The sequence below is a fragment of the Aotus nancymaae genome, unplaced genomic scaffold (assembly GCF_030222135.1).
Source record: "Aotus nancymaae isolate 86718 unplaced genomic scaffold, 86718_ANA_hifiasm-v0.15.2.pri h1tg000016l, whole genome shotgun sequence".
NCBI lineage: Eukaryota > Metazoa > Chordata > Mammalia > Primates > Aotidae > Aotus > Aotus nancymaae.
In genome coordinates this window covers 74865663-74884287 of record NW_026988428.1, presented here as the reverse complement: position 1 = coordinate 74884287, position 18625 = coordinate 74865663, and the positions used below count along the sequence as shown (strand labels likewise).

Here is an 18625-nt window from a genome sequence, read left to right as displayed (position 1 = left end):
GAATTGCTTGACATTTACCATTCTTTTCAGGACTTTCTGTGGGATTCAATCAATTATGTGTCTTCTCCAGCTCGTCTTTGCTCTTCTTGCTTATCTGATGGAAACATGTTATTCCCATCTTCTCCCATACTCACTACTATTTTCCTTAGGAGAGACCTTGAGTACTTGAAAATTCCTTAGAGAAATGTTAAGCAAGTCACTCAAACTCTCTAGACCTCATCTGTAAAAGAACAGATCACAAGTTCACCAGCCACAGATCTCAGCATCGGATCCCTACAGGGGACCAGTGACCAGGTGAGCAAGAGTCATCCCTCCAGGGAGAAACTGACACCAACCAGCATAGGTCAAGGACCGTCATAAGACCAGAGGCTTTTCACCCCTTTTCCCAAAGCTACATTATGACTGGGAAATTTCTGAAAGATTATTTAAATTATTAGAGCAAACTAAACTGTGAATCAGATTCCCGCTCCACCACCTCCACTAATCAGGAGGTAGGTGCCTAGAAAGGGATGCGGAATAGGCAACATTGCATTAAATTATTACTGTATTTTCTCCAGAGTGGTAACTGTGATTCAAGACATGTAACTTTGTTTATGGATTATCTTTAGCAAGCTGACCCTCACCTGGAAAATTCACTTCGTGGCTCTTAAACAAGAGGGTTGCTTATTACCCCTTCCTGTTTAAGGGAGTTTGTGGAGGTCCAGACTTTCCAAACATGCCAGCCCTGCTCTCTCCTGTGCCTGAGTGGTGATTTAGATATCAATCTTGCCTGTGTGGACTGTCACTTCTGCCACCGTAGGAAAGACAAAAACAACTTCTTAGCAATCATATTCCTAGATCTTTACCTAAGTAAACTGAAAGCTTACATGCACACACAAACCTGTATGCAAATGTTTACAGCAACTTTATTCATAATCTCCAATACCTAGAATCAACCAAAATGTCTTTCATTGGTGAATGGATTAAAAAAAATTGTGGTAACTTTTTTTTGTTTTGTTTTGAGACAGGGTCTCATTTTCTTGCCCAGGCTAGAGTGTAATGGCATGATCATGGCTCACTACAGCCTCAAACTTCTGGGTTCAAGTGATCTTTCCATCTCAGCCTTCGGAGTAGCTGGAATTACAGGTGTGCACCACCATGCCTGGCTAATTTTTTTAAAAAGTTTTTTTCATGGAAATGGGGTCTCCTATGTTGCCCAGACTGGTCTTAAGTGTTCCTCCTGCCTTGGCCTCCCAAAGAGTTAGAATTACAGGCATGAGCCACAATTCCTGGCCATGGTACTTCATATAATGGAGTACTCTTCTGCTGTAAAAAAATAGTAAACTATTGATTCACACAATGAAGTGGATGAGTTTTAAATGAATTTTGCTAATTGAGAGGAGCCAGAAGGGTGCACACATTGTATACATTCATTCATATGACATTTTAGAAGCAGCTACACTATGGGGATGGAAAACAGATGCCAGGGTTGCTGGTGGCAGGGAAGAGGGTAGATTAACTGTACATTAACTGCTAAGATAATTCATGGAAGGAATTTTTAGGATAACAGAACTGTTCTGGGCTGGGTGTGGTGGCTCACACCACCTATCATCCCAGCACGTTGGGAGGCTGAAGTGGGAGGATCACTTGAGTCAGGAGTTCAAGACCAGCCTGGGAAACATAGATCCCATGTTTACAAAAAGTAAAAAAAGAAATAGCTGGGGATGTGTGCACATGCCTGTGGTCCCAGTTACTCAGGAGGTTGAGGTAAAAGGATTGTTTGGGACTGCAGTGAGCTATCATCCATCACTGCATTCCAACCTGGGTGGCAGAGAAAGACCCTGTCTCCAAAAGGCGGGGTGGTGGGGGGGTGGGTACGGAACAATTCTGTATGATACTGTGTTGTGGATAAATGGCTCTGCATTTGTTAACATCCATAGAACTGTACATCACAAAGTGGGAACCCTAATGTATACAATGAAAAAAATATCAACCAGGATGGAGGGGAGTGAATGTCACTGTACACATAACATCCCTAAGGGGCTGGGAAAAGGAGCAAACCAAAGTGACCTTGCAGGTGCTGCTTTGACTTGCAATTGTAAGGCTAAAGGCCAAAGGAACTGGACGTCAGCACTGTGCTGCAACTGGTAAGTTTGTTACTCATTGGGCTGGGGGCAGGGATGGGGGTGGGGAGACTGTGACCAGTTCTGAAATCGCTTTACATGCACCATGAGTAATAAGGGGCAAATAAGTAAATGAAGAGTGGACAGTGGGGGTCAGGTTTTTCACTGTAGGAGAGAGAAGTTATTGATGAGCGAAGGCAGAAGGCTAGAAGGAACCCTGTGATACTGGATTCGAGTTAGAGAAATAAGTATGAACTCATATTTAACCACACATACATAAAAATTTAATAGATATGTGTATATACATGGGTTAATGCACATAGCTCCTATCCGTGGGCTCTGAGAGGGCCTAGTGCAGGGTTCAGCTAGTATAGGGTTGCCAGATCAACACAGGATGCATAAATAAATTGAATTTCAGATAACAATAAACAAATACACACACACGTAGACACTTAAGTCTATAAAGGAGTAAAATATATTTGCAAGGGTAAACAAGAAAATGGTAGCTGGGTGGCCTGGGGAATGAGGTAAGAGGAAGATTTGCTGTTCACTATATACCCTTGGACCGTAGGTTTCTTATTCACAAAATAAACAGCTTTACAAACATTAAGCAAGTAAAACCTTGTAGTTAACTCAATAGATAAAAGTATTTTCTATGAATTAGAAAAAAAGGGCTTTGTGTTTAACTTTTTAAAATTTCACTGCTTTGTAGTGAAATCACTTATATATTATATAAATCAGAGAAGCTCCAGACAGAGCCCGTCTCTTTTCTTCATGAGCAGGTCTTCTCTTCCTTTCTGCAGACCTGGTGAGGGTCACAGGCAAGTGTGACATTTCCTTCCTGGACCCCTTCTTCCATGGCATTGGGGGAAGGACACCTGTACATCTGGGAGAGGAGGCAGGAAGAAGACGCTCTCGCCGGAATCATGGCCGCTTCTCACTTTAATCAAGGTCTCCTGCTGAGTTGGAGAAGTGAGACTGTTACTCTCTGCTGTTGACACATGGAAACTCTTTAATTAAACTCAGCCTGGCTACCTGTGCCAATCCTCTCCAGGCCAGCGCCAAGGCAACATGCTCTAAATGACGAAGAGGAACCTTTTAAAAACTTTTTAATAGGGGAGATAATTAGCCTGTGCAATTCACTATTACAGAATTTCCCAGAGACAAGATAACTTATTACAGTCCTTTTTTTAGGGGGGAAAAAAAAGCTTTCAGTTTTATTCTGGATAAGAATGGCCCCCTCATGACACTGCGAGACAGGGCGAAGCTTCCCAGGTCTCATTAGGCATATGGTAATTGTCAGAAAGGATTGCTGACAAAAGAAATTTCTTCCCACCGAGCAAGAGCAAAAGGTAGGCGAGAAACACTGTGGGAAGAGGGAAACAGTCTGTCTTCGGCAGCATTGCGCTGTACCAATTGTGCTGAGCCAGAGATAGTATGAGAGAAAGAAAGTAAACAGTGCAACGAGACTGCTCTTTGGTTTACCCTTTGCCAAGAATACAAGGATCAGTCCAGGCTTTGTCGCTGGCTGTGCTAACAAAGCCAGGCTTGGTTTTGTTCATGGAACAGACAGAGGCTGGGGCGTCGTTAGGGAAATGCAGTTGAACAGCCCTGCTCTCTCTGCTACCTGCAATTGCAGACGTGAAGCAGGGACAAAGCTTTCTTCCCACCTAGAAGGAATGTGAGCTTTCCTCGTGAGAGTCTTCTGTTCAAAGGACAGTACTCTCAGTTTGATATGAAAGTGATAGAGTTGGTGAGTAGAATTCATAATTGTTTACTGCTACCTGGTTTCCTGAAGTGCAGAAGTAATGATGAGAGATGTCAACTTTATGAAGCCTTTGGGGACATTTTAGATATCCGTTTCCAATTCATGCCTCTCCTCTTTGCTCTCTTAAGTGAACAAAGAGCTTCTTAACCAAGCCATCAGAATTAGCTGCCTTGATAAGGACCGGCTGAAGCCAGTCACATCCTACACTAGTTTGTGGGCAAGAAGAAAATCACCTAAAAGCCCCACATGATGTGGCTCAGTGGATTCACTATCTGCACTACCTCTTTTTAAGAAAACAGAGTTTTGGCACTGTGGTGAGCTTCAGCCTAAGTTCCTAGACTAGCTTACTTTCCCCGGTTTGAGCTGGGGAGGATGGAGTTAGTTACTCTTTAGTAATTTTGTTGCCTTTTCTTGTGTTGCTATTTGTCAGTGATTGTGTATGATTTTTCCTTTATTTGCTAGGGGTTAGGGAAGTTATGTAGCATTGCCCTGTTGACAGCAAGTGATTGTGCTTCTGTGCAGTCCCTTACCAGATTCTTTTTTTTTTTTTGAGACGGAGTCTTGCTCTGTCATGCAGCTGGAGTGCAGTGGTGTGATCTTGGCTCACTGCAACCTCCGCTGCTCAGGTTCAAGCCATTCCCCCTGCCTCAGCCTCCTAAGTGGCTGATATTACGGGCGCGCACCACCATGCACGGCTAATTTTTTGTATTTTAGTACAGACGGGCTTTCACCGTGTTGGCCAGGATGGTCTTGATCTCCTGACCTCGTGATCTGCCTGCCTTGGCCTCCCAAAGTGCTGGGATTACAGGAGTGAGCCACTGAGATTCTTTTTTGCTGAATGATAAAGGAATACTAATCATGATGAGAGGGGAGACAGAGAACAGCTCTAAGAAAGATGGAGAAAACTGTCGCATAGCTTCACGATAGCCCACCTGTGAGGGGTGCTACCTTCTGTGCTAAGGCTTGGGTAATCATACCCTTTACACTGTGTGCTGGCAAGAACTGCACTTGAAATCAGGAGACCTTGGAAGGCTGAGGAGGGAGGGCTGCTTAAGCCCAGGAGTTAGAGGCTGCAGTAAGCCATGATCACACCACTGTACTCTAGCCTTTGACAGGTGACAAAGTGAGATCTGTCTCTAAAAAAATAAATAAAATAAAGTAAATAAATCAAGAAATCTGGGTTTTGAATTCTGTCTTTGCCACCTATATTATTAGTACCAATTAACATCTCTAAGGTTGTTTCATCATCTATAAAATGACATTAAAAATGACTGTTGACAAAGATGTTTGAGAAATAAAGGAATTAAAATTTTTGCAAAACACCATATTCTCAGTGTTTGTTGGATCTGAATGATATCGTGATATATGAATTGCATCTGAATGTTGTCATCATTCATCATCATCATCCTTAATCATTTCTTAAGTATCTAGATTTGTTCTAGAAAATGTATCATGCTTTCCAAAGACAGACTTTCTGATAACTGAGGGTTGGCAGTGGAAGGGAATATCCCACAGAGATGCTGAAGTCAGTTTGCAAAGAGTTTCAAAATACTCAGCAGGAAACTTCACTGGTAAAAGAAAAAGATTATTCAAGGAGCACTGAGCATGCCACTCATTCTGTGTGTGCTTGTATATACTTATTAAGGAATCAGTTATATTGCAGTGTTTGATGTGTTCGATAAATGTTAACATAATTAATTTGTTAACATATAAAAATGGCACAAAATGATAGTTTTTCTATCTACTTACCGCTCGAGAGGTTTTTTCCTTTTCATCCATTTTGACCAATCTCATAGAAATTTTACTTTCAAATCCTAGAAAGTGATTTATCTCCACATCCTTGAATGCCTTTGACAGAAGTGACTGGAATCTCCTTTCTCTCAGAACAATGTTCATTAAATATATTTGGTTAAAAATATGTGGAACTCTACATTTCACTTCAGATAACACAGAAAATCACACAGGGTCTGCACACTTCATGCTAAAGAGCCTTGGGATTTAGTGAAAAGGAGAACAGAAAATGTCTCGGATTTTGACTTGTCTGACTTCCTCTGATCACTGATTTCCTAACCCACATGTCAAAGACACAGGGGCACCATTTTCTGAGAGAGACAACTCCTCTTGTCTTTACTAACTACTATCCTTATTGCATGAAGCACAGGATAATCTCTCACCCTGGCTTTTTTGGCTTCCTGCTTTGGCACCACCTCCCCTTGAAATGCTCATGAATGGACACGGGCTCACGGGTTCCATCTAGTGGTCACTATTCAATTCGAAAGTCAAGAACATTTTATAGATGACATCTACCTCACCTTTGCTTTGACGTATGGGGAAACTTAGATCTAAAGAGGTGCAATGAAGCATCGTAGGCACACGGTTAGTTAGCGGTAGAACTGGGGCCATTATCAGCCTCCTGGCCCAGCTTCTCAGTCACAACAAGATTTTTTCATAACCTTGATATTCTTCCTCCTACATAATACCTAACTCTCCAGGGACTTAAACATCTTGATTCAACTCTGATGTAAAAATAAGCAGAAAACATAAAATGAACAATTGATGATAACTATAGCAATACAATATTATAGGTTTCCATTGTATGTATTGTAGCAATAAGATTCAAGTGAATGAAAGATATAGCAGATTTAAGTGTAGGAGGAGTTAATGGAGGAAGATGGAAATCCGTTATCTTCTTGAATATGAAGGAGTAGATAAGTTGGAGGAAGTTCCTGGGATAGGGCATTTCAGGAACATGAAAAAGCATGAAAAAAAGTGTCTTCATATGATGAGAGGTTGGTTGTATTCCCTAGGCAAATACTAGGAATTAAAAAATAATTCTTTCATGTTAACCTATTAATAGATTTTTAAAGTGTACAACATAGTAAATTTTGACCTACTTTTACACCAAAGTGGCCGCTGACACAATCAAGATAGTGAACATGGCTGGGCATGGTGGCTCACGCCTGTAATCCCAGTACTTTGGGAGTCGTAAGTGGGAGGATTTCTTTGAGACCAAGAGTTCAAGATGAGTCCCAGACCACAAAGTGAGACCTCATCTCCAAGTAAAAAAAAAAAATAGCCAGGTGTGGTGGCCTGAGTCTGTAGTCCCAGTCGCTTGGCAGGACGATCCCATGGACCCTGGAGTCTGAGGCTGCAGTGAGCTATGAGCTGGGCGACAGAGCATGACCGGTCTCTAAAAAAGAAAAAAGAAAGGGATATTCACATCCTCTCTGTCAAGTTTTCTTGTTGTTCCCCATTTGTAATCCTGACTCCTCGCCCCTCTGGCCCATCCCCACTCAGACAACCAGTGGATTTGCTTCCGAGATCTTTGTTTTTCATTTTGAAACAATTTCAAACTTACGAAAAAGTTGAACGAGTAGCACAAGAGCTTCCATATACCTTTCATCCGGATTCTACAACTGTTAGCATTTTACCACGTTTGTCTTCTTAGTCTATCTACACATTTATATGCATTATTGCTGTTTTTTTTTCTGAATCAGATGACAGCTGTTGCAAATATGATGTTCCATGAGCCTTTACTACTTTGGTGTGTATTTCCTTAAAATGAGGAAATTTATATAACCAGAGTGCATCCATCAAAATCAGGAGATTGTGCAGGGTGCGGTAACTCATGCCTGTAATTCCAGCTACTTGAAAGGCTGAGACAGGAGAATCACTTGAACCCAGGAGGTGGAGGTTGCAGTGAGCCGGTATTATGGTATCACTGCAATCCAGTCTGGAGGAGCAAGACTCTATTTCAAAAAAAAAAAAAAAAAAAAAAAGAAATGAAAAAGATCAGGAATTTAACATTGATGTAATATAGTACTATCCATAAACTCCATTTGGGTTTCACCAATTTTCCAATAACGTTCTTTACAATTCCAGAATCCAACCCAGAATCATGTGTTGAATTTAGTCATTTATCTCTGTTAATCCTCATTAATCAGAAACATTTTCTCATTCTTTCCTTGTTTTTCACAACCTGGATGTTTTTAAAGAAAACAGGCTAATTACTTTGTAGAATGTCCCTGTGTTTGGGTTTGTCTGATGTTTCCTTATTGTCAGATTTGGGTAATGTATTTTTGGCAGGATTTTCATGGAAGTGATGCTGTATTTTCTCAGTTTGTTAGGAGTAACTTAATATGGATTTATCCTTTTTATAAATAACATTATATTTTGTCACTCGATTAAGATGATGCTGGCCAGGTTTCTGCACTACAGAGTTAACTAGTAAGTGATTTGTATTTCTAAACTAATAATAAACACTTAATCAATATTTTGGGGGAGTTGCTTTGAGACTGTATCCATTTCCTTATCCGATTTTCACCTACTAGTTTTTCCATCCAATGATGATTCTGTCTAAGCTAGTTATAACTATAATGGTTGCAAAATAATAATTTTCTGGCTGGATGTGGTAGCTCATGCCTGTTATCCCAGCTCTTCGGGAAGCTGAGGTAGATTGCTTGAGCTCAGGTGTTTGAGACCAGCCTGGACAACATGGCAAAACCTCATTTCTACAACAAGTATAAAAATAGCCATGTGGTGGCACACGCCTGAAATTCCAGCTACTTGGGAGGCTGAGGTGGGAGAATCACTTGAGCTCAGCAGGTTGAGGCTGCAGTGAAATGGGATTGTGCCACTGCACTCCAGCCTGGGTGACGGAGCAAGATCCTGTCTCAAAATAATAATAATAATGACAATAATTTTGTAATTCCATCATTACATTTACATTTATTAGTTGGCATTCTACTATAAGTTAGAGCTCTCTCTTCTCCCTCATGTTCATTTATTCATGCATTATGTAAGCATGGATTCATGAGATTTGATTTTTCAATGGACTATAATCAGTTATTATCCTTTTTTATTTTGATGCACAAAATGTCCCAGATGTAGATAACTGGAGCCCCATTAAGCTGGCTCCTGTGTCCTTTGGACATGTCCTCATAATTATCTGAGTACTTCCTTCCTTTCAGTACAACAGACTTCCAGGTTCATCTTGTTCTTTCCCTGCCCCAGCCCTGGAAGCAGACATTTCTCCAAGGAGCCCTGGCTCCTTTTAGTGGAAAATGATATTTAGAAACTGAGATCTAAATGCTAGGGTGCTCATTGCAACCAGAGTGTCATCGCTTCTGGGCCCTCTCAGTGGGCAGAACGAGGAAGCAACACATTCATACATTTCTGTTTCTCAATTTACCTATCTATCCCTACCTATCTATCATCTATCTATCTATCACATACCTGTCTTTTAAATCATAATTTCAAACTGGTGCCTTCAATTCCAATACAATACCACATTTTCCCCTTTGCACATTTGTAACTCCTTTCTTCAACAGTGAGAAGTTGCAGTCCCACTCTCCTCGATATGCTGACTTATTCGTTTAGTCCTCCTGGGTGTAAGAAATTTCCCAGCTGGCCAGCCTTGTCCCACTAGCCCCAGTGCTACCCATCACACCATCTGAGTATTCCAACTCCAAGAGAAGGGAAGGCAAAACAGGAAATTATTTTTACTCTTTTCTTTCCCCATTCCCTATGTGTATATCATTATTTTCCCTTTTGGATATTGCTCACATCCATTTTCTCCTCCCCAGCTTTACTTTTGTAACTAGAATTCAGACTTGAACAGGTGCTGCTGTTTTGGTTTTGCTCCTGGGAATCTGTCCTGCAGATAGCAGCCCAGATGATCTTTCACAACAAGAATATGATTACATAATGTCTCTTTCAAGTTTCCAATAGGTCCTCATTTTCTACAAGGTTAAGTAAACTCTCTGACTTACCGTGACCTGGCCTCTGTCCATACCTCCATTCTCATATTCATGGCTTCCTCCCTTGAACTATCGGTAGAAGTGAATTTTTGTAGTTGTCTGCATATACCATGTTCCATCGCCACCATTTCAGTGTGATGCTTCCTTGATTTTGAACCTGTTTCCCCAGTGCACCCAGGGCTGAGTGTGGTGGCTCATGTCTGTAATCCCAGCACTCTGGGAGGCCGAGGCAGATGGGTTGCCTGATCTCAGGGGTTCACGATCAGCCTGGGCAACATGGTGAAACCCTGTCTCTACTTAAAAAAAAAATTAGCCAGGTGTGATGGTGTGAACCTGTAGTCCCAGGTACTCGGGAGGCTGAGGCAGGAGAATTGCTTGAACCGGGGAGCCGGAGGTAGCAGTGAGCTGAGATCGTGCCAGTGCACTCCAGCCTGGGCGACAGAGTGAGACTCCATCTCAAAAAACAAAAACAAAAACAAAAAACAACCCACAAAACCCCCCAAAAAACAAAAATAAGAAGCAAAAGAAACCCTGCTCAGGTGCCACTGCATCTAAGAAGTGCTTTTTTTTTGACACCACTTGTCAACCATTAGTTGTTAATTATCCATGCTAATTCAATTTCTTGTACATAGTTTTATTATCGGATATGTCACTCTCCACTGAATTTGTTTACACGTCTGTCTCCCCTATTAGGTAACCAATTCAGAGGGCAGGGATCGACTTATTTGCCATTATAGTTTCAGTATCTAGCACAGTTTCTGCCACTTAATAAATTCTTACTGAACTGAAATATATACGTATGTGTCCGTGTGTATTTCGTTTTCTTTCTTTCCTTTTTTTTTTTTTTTTTTTTTTTTTTTTTGCCCTTGGAAGTGTGTGGAGAAACATCTGACAAAGAAGTTTTTTTAGGAAACCCAGTTTGTGATCCTTTATTAGGGCAGCCACAGCAAATAAATACAGTATCAAGCTTATCAGAATCCACTTGCATCATGCTTGCTAATATCCCTGTTGTCAAAGGTAGTCACAAGGCTAAGCCTGCCGTCACCACGAGAGGGGATTATACAAGGGCGTGCATTCTGAGAGGTGTGGTTCATCGGAGAAATCAAAGTGTGCTATGAGATTTGTTAGATCATTTCATGTGTCGTAATAAAAGACATTGAATTTCTGACGAGGGATTTTGAATGTGGTAAAATAATTCAGTGGGAACCCAATGCAGTACCTTGAAAAGAGAGTTCCCTTGGGTGAAGTACAATGATTGGCACTCAGACCTGACACTTCCTTTTCCATAGACTAAATTCACCTTGCAGCAATTGGAGCTAAGAGAGTGTAATCTACATTGGAAGAGAATTATTGAAACCAATATTTAAAAAATTATAGCAGAACTCTTCAAATAAATCCTTATATTAACACAGAAACAAGCATGGCAGAATACTCACGGTTATTTTATAAAGTTGGATTTTTGGCGTACGCTCTATTTTCATGTGTTTTAAGAAATTTTAGTAATAAAAGCAAATAGTGAAATAGAATTAAGTATCCATTTTATAAAATAAGACAAACAAGAGGAGAGTGGGTCTGAGTAGAGGTGTGGCACTTTCCCCGGCCATTCTCTCTCACTGCTGTCTGCCGCTGCGTCTCACACTGACAACCCTCAGACACCTCTGTGGCATTCAGGACTGCCACAGAGCGCATTTTCAAAACAGTTGACAAGGCTGACTAGGAGATGCCCTAGAAGCCCCCAGGTATGTGTTTCAGTATGATTCTGGCAATACTGGCTGAAAGCACTAAGTAGAATCAGTAGCCTGCGATAGATACCGCCCCATAAGGAGTGACTGGAGATAAGTTGCTGATTAAATAAATCGTCTTGGCCTGATGGTAGATGCAACAATGGAAGTTCCACACCACACTGGGTTCGTCTGCTAGGGCTGCTGTAAGAAATCACCACAAGCTGGGCATCTGAAAACAGCAGAAAGTCATTCTCTCAGAGTTTCGGAGGCCAGAGGTCTGAGATCCAGGTGATGGCAGGGTTGGGTTTTTCTGGGGGCTGTGAGAGAGAAACGAGTCTGTGCATCTCCCTTTGGCGTTCTTGGGCTTGTAGATGCATCCCTGCAGGCTCTGCCTGTGCTGTCACATGGAGTTACCCCTGTGTGTCTGCCTTCTTCTCTTATAAGTGACATAGCAGTTAAGAAGAAATTATTTAGGCAGATAGTGAGGGTAAGAACGTTTTCAGTAAGGTTTTCTTTTTAATGAAAAGCAGCCCCCAAATCATTGTCTTTTCTAACAATGGGCATGATCGAGCTGCAGACATAGACAAGCAAGCTAGAAGCTTGCAGGGGTAAATGCTGGCAGCTGTGCCAATAGGAAAGGGCCACCTGGGGCTAGGCGTGTCCAACATGGTGGCCCCATCTTCCCTTCTCGTTGCCAACCACGTGTACAGTAAGGAGACAATAATATGGCCCCGGCCAAGCAAATACCTTATTTCCATAACAAGATTAGGGTGAGGCTTCCAGCTCCCCTTTGCTATGTAAATGTCATACTTGGTCCAACCAATCTTTGGGCCCTACATAAATCAAACACCACCTCCTCAAGCCTGTCTATAAAATCCAGTGTACTCCCATGGGCTGGAAGTCCCATTTGGGCATCCCTCTCTCTAACAAGGGAGACAGCTCTTCTCCTTTCTCTTTCTTTTGCCTATTAGACTTCTGCTCTTAAACTTACTCCTTGTGTGTGTCTGTGTCCTTAATTTTCTTGGAATAAGGAAATTATTAGGTATTACCCCAGACAACGACGTCGCTTCATAAGGGTCCTGTTTATATTGGACTTAGAGCCCGCTAATCCAGGATGATCTCATCTTAACTCCATTATATCAGCAAGGACTGCATTTCCAAATAAAATCACATTCACAGGTTCCAAGTGGACATGGATTGTGGGGACAGTGTTCAACTCAACACATGTGCTTGTGAGTGTGGATGGTGGGGACTCTTCGTTCACTCAGGGTGGCTCCCACTTTTCACCTCACTGTGAACTTCTAATATCTGAGACAGGTCTTGTTAATTTAGAAAGTTTATTTTGCCAAGGTTGAGGATGTGTGCTCGTGACACAGTCTCAGGAGGCCTTGGCGACATGTGCCCAAGGTGGTCCGATCACAACTTGGTTTTATATGTTTTAGGAAGACATGAGACATCAGTCAACATATGTCACATGAACATTTGTTTGGTTGGGAAAGGCGGGACAACTCGAAGCGGGGATGGGCTTCCAGGTCTTCGGGGTAGGTAACAGATAAATAGTTATACTATTTTGAGTGTTTGATTAACTTCTCCAAATAGGCAATCAGATATGCATTTATCTCAGTGAGCAGAGGGGTGACTTTGAATAGAATGGGAGGCAGGTTTGCCCTGTGCAGTTCCCAGCTTGACTTTGCCCTTTAGCTTAGTGATTTTGGGGCTCAAGATTTATTTTCCTTTCACATCACCCACCAGGCCTGCACTGGCCACCAAAAACTTCACATCCCCGGTCATCATTGCCTACATTCTCACACAGAAGAGAACACTCAAAAAAAAAAAAAAGTTTTGAGAACCATTTGCTAATGATTTAATACTATTATAAGGGAATAAAAGACTTTTCTTTTAAATGAGTGCTTAAAGGTGATTGGAAGCCCCACTGAAGTTTAGGGGTGAATGCTTTATTATTTTTTATATTTGGGGGCAAGGGCTTTCCAGTGAAGACTGGAAAACCTGTTAGGCAAATTCTAAAAGAGCTGTAACACTGGGTGAATGCCTTAGAAGCACATAGTGTTAGTAAGGTGTGGGTCAGATATGGCTTTAGAGAATGTAGCAACTGAAAGCCCAGATGGGAGGCTCCGTAGCAGGCTGGATAAGCTAATATTTCTAAATAATATGTTCAGAGATCTGCACTGAATACAATAGCAATCTTCTCCACCAGCCAGCAGTGTCCCTGAGTTCTGAAGTGACACAAGTGTGATGAATTGCGATCAGTATGGAGTCAGTCAGTGACCTTAAAATACCTTCCCAGCTGAATTTTCTTAGGGTGCTTCACTTCCTGTGGGCACTTTTACTCCAAATTCCAGGTGATGGCTTTTAGTCTGTGAGGCTGCTTTAAGAGGCAGAAATCTGATTGGAAGTATTAGAAGGCTGTGAAGGTGCTGCTGTGTGGATGGACAGGGTGGAGTCGGGGAGTGCTCAAGACTCCCAATGCTCTTGCAATGGATCCTCCCTACCCAGCCTGCAACCTGGCAGCCCAGGGGTCAACCGTTCTCTGCAGCTTTCTACTATCATGAACACAGGAAATGGGGGTGAGCAGCTTCTGGTTTCTGATTGAGGGAGTAGAAAGTGATGCTGCAGGAATCAAAAGCAAAGAAGCTTTTAAGTCATTTGAGAAACTGCGTCTGAAGGCAAGTGGATTTTAGCAGCAGCAGCAGACTCCAGGAAAATTCGAAGAAGCACTAGTTTGTGCGCTGTTAATGCCGTTGTCTCATGAATGCTTTCCTAATGAAGGCTGAAGGCAGGTGGCTGTTTGCCCAGGGCACTGAGCAGCAGGGGGAAGAAGGGAAGGAAGCTGTGCAGTGTGAACTGCTTGCTTATCAGGAGTCATGTCATTTCCTGTGTAAGGGGGCTGTGTGGTCTCCAGGGGCACTGGGAAGCCTCGGATGGCACCATTTCAACTTCTTGCTCATCACTGAGGAGCTCTCATTAGTGAATGCTAGCACTATTCATTTAATCACACGTTAATTGTGTTCATACTGTGTTCTGAGCTCTATGTTTAATCTTAGTGGGCTCATAAAGAGGAGTAAGGACACTTTTGTCTTGAAAATGCTTGCGGTCCCACATGGGCTTGGGATCAGGGCCGGTGGAAAACGCACTAAGCACAACAAGCAGCACACGGGAAACTAGAAAAGCAGAGGAACGGAGTTCTGGGGCTTTGTGGGGAGGGGGTGAAGAATGACATATTTTATTCCAAAAGCATAGATCTTTAATAGTGGAAACTATGAATGATACTGTTTAATTTTTAGGAGAACAAAATATTTTAAGATTTATGGTTTTAACCTGGCCCTGGAGTGAGGGCAGAAAATATGTACATAAACAACTCTAATACAAGACTGAATGTGATGTATACCACGAGAGAGCACCAAAGTACCGCTGAACTGGGAGACAGAAGAACCACAGTGTCTTTATAAAGTGATATTTGAAGCGGACTTTGATGAATAGATAGGCGGTGTTGGAGGGCATGATCGCTAAATCCATTCAAACCTTCAAATATTGACTTTTTATGGTGAGGGGGCGGGTGGGATGGGCAAGGATTCTCCATGCAAAGGGACTGTCTTGGGAACAGACAGTCATGGTCGGGGGCGGGGGGGCGGGGCTAAGCTTTCCAGTGTGCCTGGAGAAAAAGGCACCTGCAAGGTCATGGATCTCAGGGCCCAGGCTAGTCCAGTTTGGCTGTAGCAGGAAGAGTTCTTTACTCTGCTCAGTACCAGGCACTGCTTCAAACCAGAAAGTCTGGAGAGTGGACTCCTGCCACCCCTAATGGGGCAGTTGGCCCAAGGACAAAGTTCAGGCTTGCTCCTCTGTATCAGACCCTGCCGTGGGTAGAGGGAAACCACCGTATGCTTTCTTGTTTGATGTGCTGAGTGCTCAGCTGAGCTGTCCGTGCTCCTATCTTCTGTGTACTTAGAGTCGACCTTTAGAGGATGGTATTTGAGCATTCTGCATGGAGCTTCCTGTGTAAAGTACAATGAGTTTGTGACTGACCAGAACTACAGACATTCCCTTTCATTTGTGAGCTGCATGAGCAATGTGTTTGGCCTCATTAAAAATGAACTGGCCTGGCTGGGCTCAGTGGCTCACGCCTGTAATCCCAGCACTTTGAAAGGCTGAGGTGGGCGGATCACAAAGTCAGGAGTTCAACACCACCCTAGCCAAAATGGTGAAACCCCGACTCTACTAAAAATACCAAAAATTAGCTGGGTGTGGTGGTGCGTGCCTGTAGTCTCAGCTACTTGGGAGGCTGAGCCAGAAGAATCGCTTGAATCTGGGAGGCAGAGGTTGCAGTGAACTGAGATCATACCACTGCCTTCCAGCCTGGGTGACAGAGCAAAACTCTGTCTCAAAAAAAAAAAAAAAAAAAAAAAAAAAAAGAACTGGGTAAGCTGGGCATGGTGGTAACTTAGGAGGCTAAGGTGGGAGGTTCACTTAGCCTAGGAGCCTGAATCTAACCTGGGCAACATAGCGACACCCTGTCTCTAAAAAATATGATAACATAAAATTTTGAAATAAGAATGAACTGGTCAAATAGAAATGTTTTCAAGGACATTAACTGGTCTTTTCTTGCACAGAGGAGATTTGCAGGGTGAAAACACTCTGACACTTCTTCCCACTGCAGGGCACAGACCCAAGTTAAGTGTGGCCTGGCCCTCAGCACTTCCCAGGTGCACTTGGTGCATTCTGGTGCTGACCTGTGCCCCTCCCCACTCCCGCTGTGCAGCTCCTTCTCCTGCACAGTAGCCCCCTTCTGAAGAATCCCTGTGTCTCCTTTCTGTGCTCTTACAACTCACTGAAACTGGCATGTGAATTTTATTCACAAGGTTTTGATGGCTTCTTTCTATCCAAATTTATTTCCTCCTTGATCTCATTCCTTCTGCCTTATTTCCATCACTAGTGAAAGCCAATGTTATTTACAAAGGGAAATGTATACTGGATGGAAGGGTACAGTTGTAGGAGTCACATGACCTGCTGAGAGACGTTCTTTGTAGACACACACACACACACACACACAGGTATGTATAAACATATCATTAGGAACTTAGCAGCAGCTTAAAGATAGGAACTTAGCAGCAGCTTAAAGATGACGATTAATTGTGCTACTGTTTAAGGAGTTCAAAGATAAAACATTTGCAAATTTAAAGCATACTTACACATGTATCCCTCTTGGGGACTTGGAAACATAGTTTTGCAAAATAACTCTGGCTGCCAGTTAGCACAGGAAGAGAAGTGTTAGGTGTTGAAAACTGTTAACTGTTCATGGACCAGTATAAATTGAGTCATAGGGATGAGGTGTTTTTATGTTTGCTGTATTTCCTATTTCCACTGCTCTCCTGCATAAGCACATTACTCTGGATTAATTTTTGAAATAATCTTGAAATTATCCAGCACATTGTTGTATGTATGTCCAAAGACTAGGAAAAGAAGCTTGGATTGGTAGCAAAAAGTCACCTGTGAGTTTGAACAAATTATTTGACCTCTCTCAATGTATCTTTTCTTGTTTTAAAATGAGGAGGTTGAACTAGATAATTTCTAAGCATTCTTCCATCCTTAGCAATCCATGACTAATGGAACACTGTATAGAATAGTGAACACTGTATAGAATAGTGAACACTGTCTTAGGATCCAGTATTGGTCTGGATCCTTATAGCTATGTGATCTGAATACAGTAATTTCTTCTCCCTGGACCTTACTTTCTTCATCTGAAAAATTATGGGATTGGCCTCTAAATTCCTTATTGTTTCTTCAAACTCTCTCATGTTTTGTAGTTTTCCTCAGTTAGGGTAGAAATTGCATCCTTGTCTTCTTAACATTTACTCCTGTGTTCCAGGGAGAGAGGAGGGAGTTGGGAGAGGCCTGATATAATCATTAATTTTCTCTGTCTCTCTGTTTGTTTCATTTTAACTCTTTTTCTTCTTCCCCCTCCACACCTTCTCCTCCATTTTTTCTTCTAGAACACTGAGCAAGTTTTCTCATCATCTACTTGGCCGTTGCAACTGTCCCTAGAATGAGTCCTGAAACCCAGATCTGAGTTGGGTAGAAAGCCCTATCATTGTCTTGCTTGTTTGAAGACATCTTACTATAAGCCCTACTGAGACCGGTTCCAGGACCTGGTGGGAAGCTCAGCTCACTACCCCATGGGCAGTGTTCTTCCAGGCTCTTGGTCCCTTAATGACCCAAGAATGGGAGACAGGACCCCACTGGGCACAGTGCGCTCGTAAGTAAATATCAGACCCCAAAGAGTTTTGCAGAAAGTGATTTATTTAGGGAGAGAGAGAGAGCAAAAGGAGAAAGAAATAGAAATGAGAAAGAGCAGCTTCCATGAGGTCATGGAAGGGGATCCAGAAATGGAGTTCGCCTGGATCTGGGGGACAGGGACTTTTAACCTGGGAGGAATTCCTCCCCCATTCAATTTTCCTGACCTTTGAAAGGAGTTCCTTAAAACTTCCCCTGGAGTGATTTCGAAAGTTTAAACAAAGACCTCTAAGATCCCGGATGGAGAGCTGGGGGTTGGCGGTATGGCGCTGGGAAGTTCTTGCCTTTGAAACTACGCTCCCTTGTGGACCGGGGAAGAGAATACACTACCTCACTATGGCTTGGAGGTGACCAGGGTCTCCAGAAGATCAACACTTCAAGCTTTGTATGTTTGAGGTATAGTTTTGACTTAGATTGATAGAGAACACTTAAAGAGACCATTGCTTTTAAAACAGAAGTTTCTGGGTGTGGTGGCTAATGCCTGCAATCTCAGTATTTTAGGACACTGAGGCAGGCAGACTGCTTGAGCCCAGGAGTTCAAGACCAGCCTCGACAACATAGTGAGACCCACCTCTACAAAAAATACAATAATTAGCTGGGCATGGTAGTGCTCACCTGTAATTTCAGCTACTCAGGTGGCTAAGGTGGGAGGATCACATGAGCCTGGGAGGTGGAGGCCACATTGAGTTGATATTGTGCCACTGCACTCCAACCTCAGTGAGGGAGTGAGACCTTGTCTGAAAGCAATCAAGGAAGCAAGCAAGCAAGAAAGAAAGAAAGAAAGAAGAGAGAGAGGGAGGGGTGGAAGGGAGCGGGGGAAGGGGCTAAAAATGGTTAAGTGTTATAAAGCGAGCCTCAGTCCAGAAATCCAGCAGTAGTCCCTCCTGGAATCCATTGGCTTGCCTCAACAGTTTTTGGACCTTCTCTTTTAAGGTTGCTGAATAAAAATACAGGATGCCCAGTTAA

The 18625-nt window shown here is 42.6% G+C and overlaps 1 non-coding gene across 1 annotated transcript; it reads right to left on the bottom strand.

Annotated features, from left to right (window-relative positions):
* Positions 1-13332: 13332 nt before the first annotated feature.
* On the bottom strand, positions 13333-13394 carry LOC135275510 (U7 small nuclear RNA). Its single transcript, XR_010343135.1, has one exon. It is a non-coding gene; the product is annotated as a U7 small nuclear RNA (small nuclear RNA).
* Between the last annotated feature and the right edge of the window lie 5231 nt (positions 13395-18625).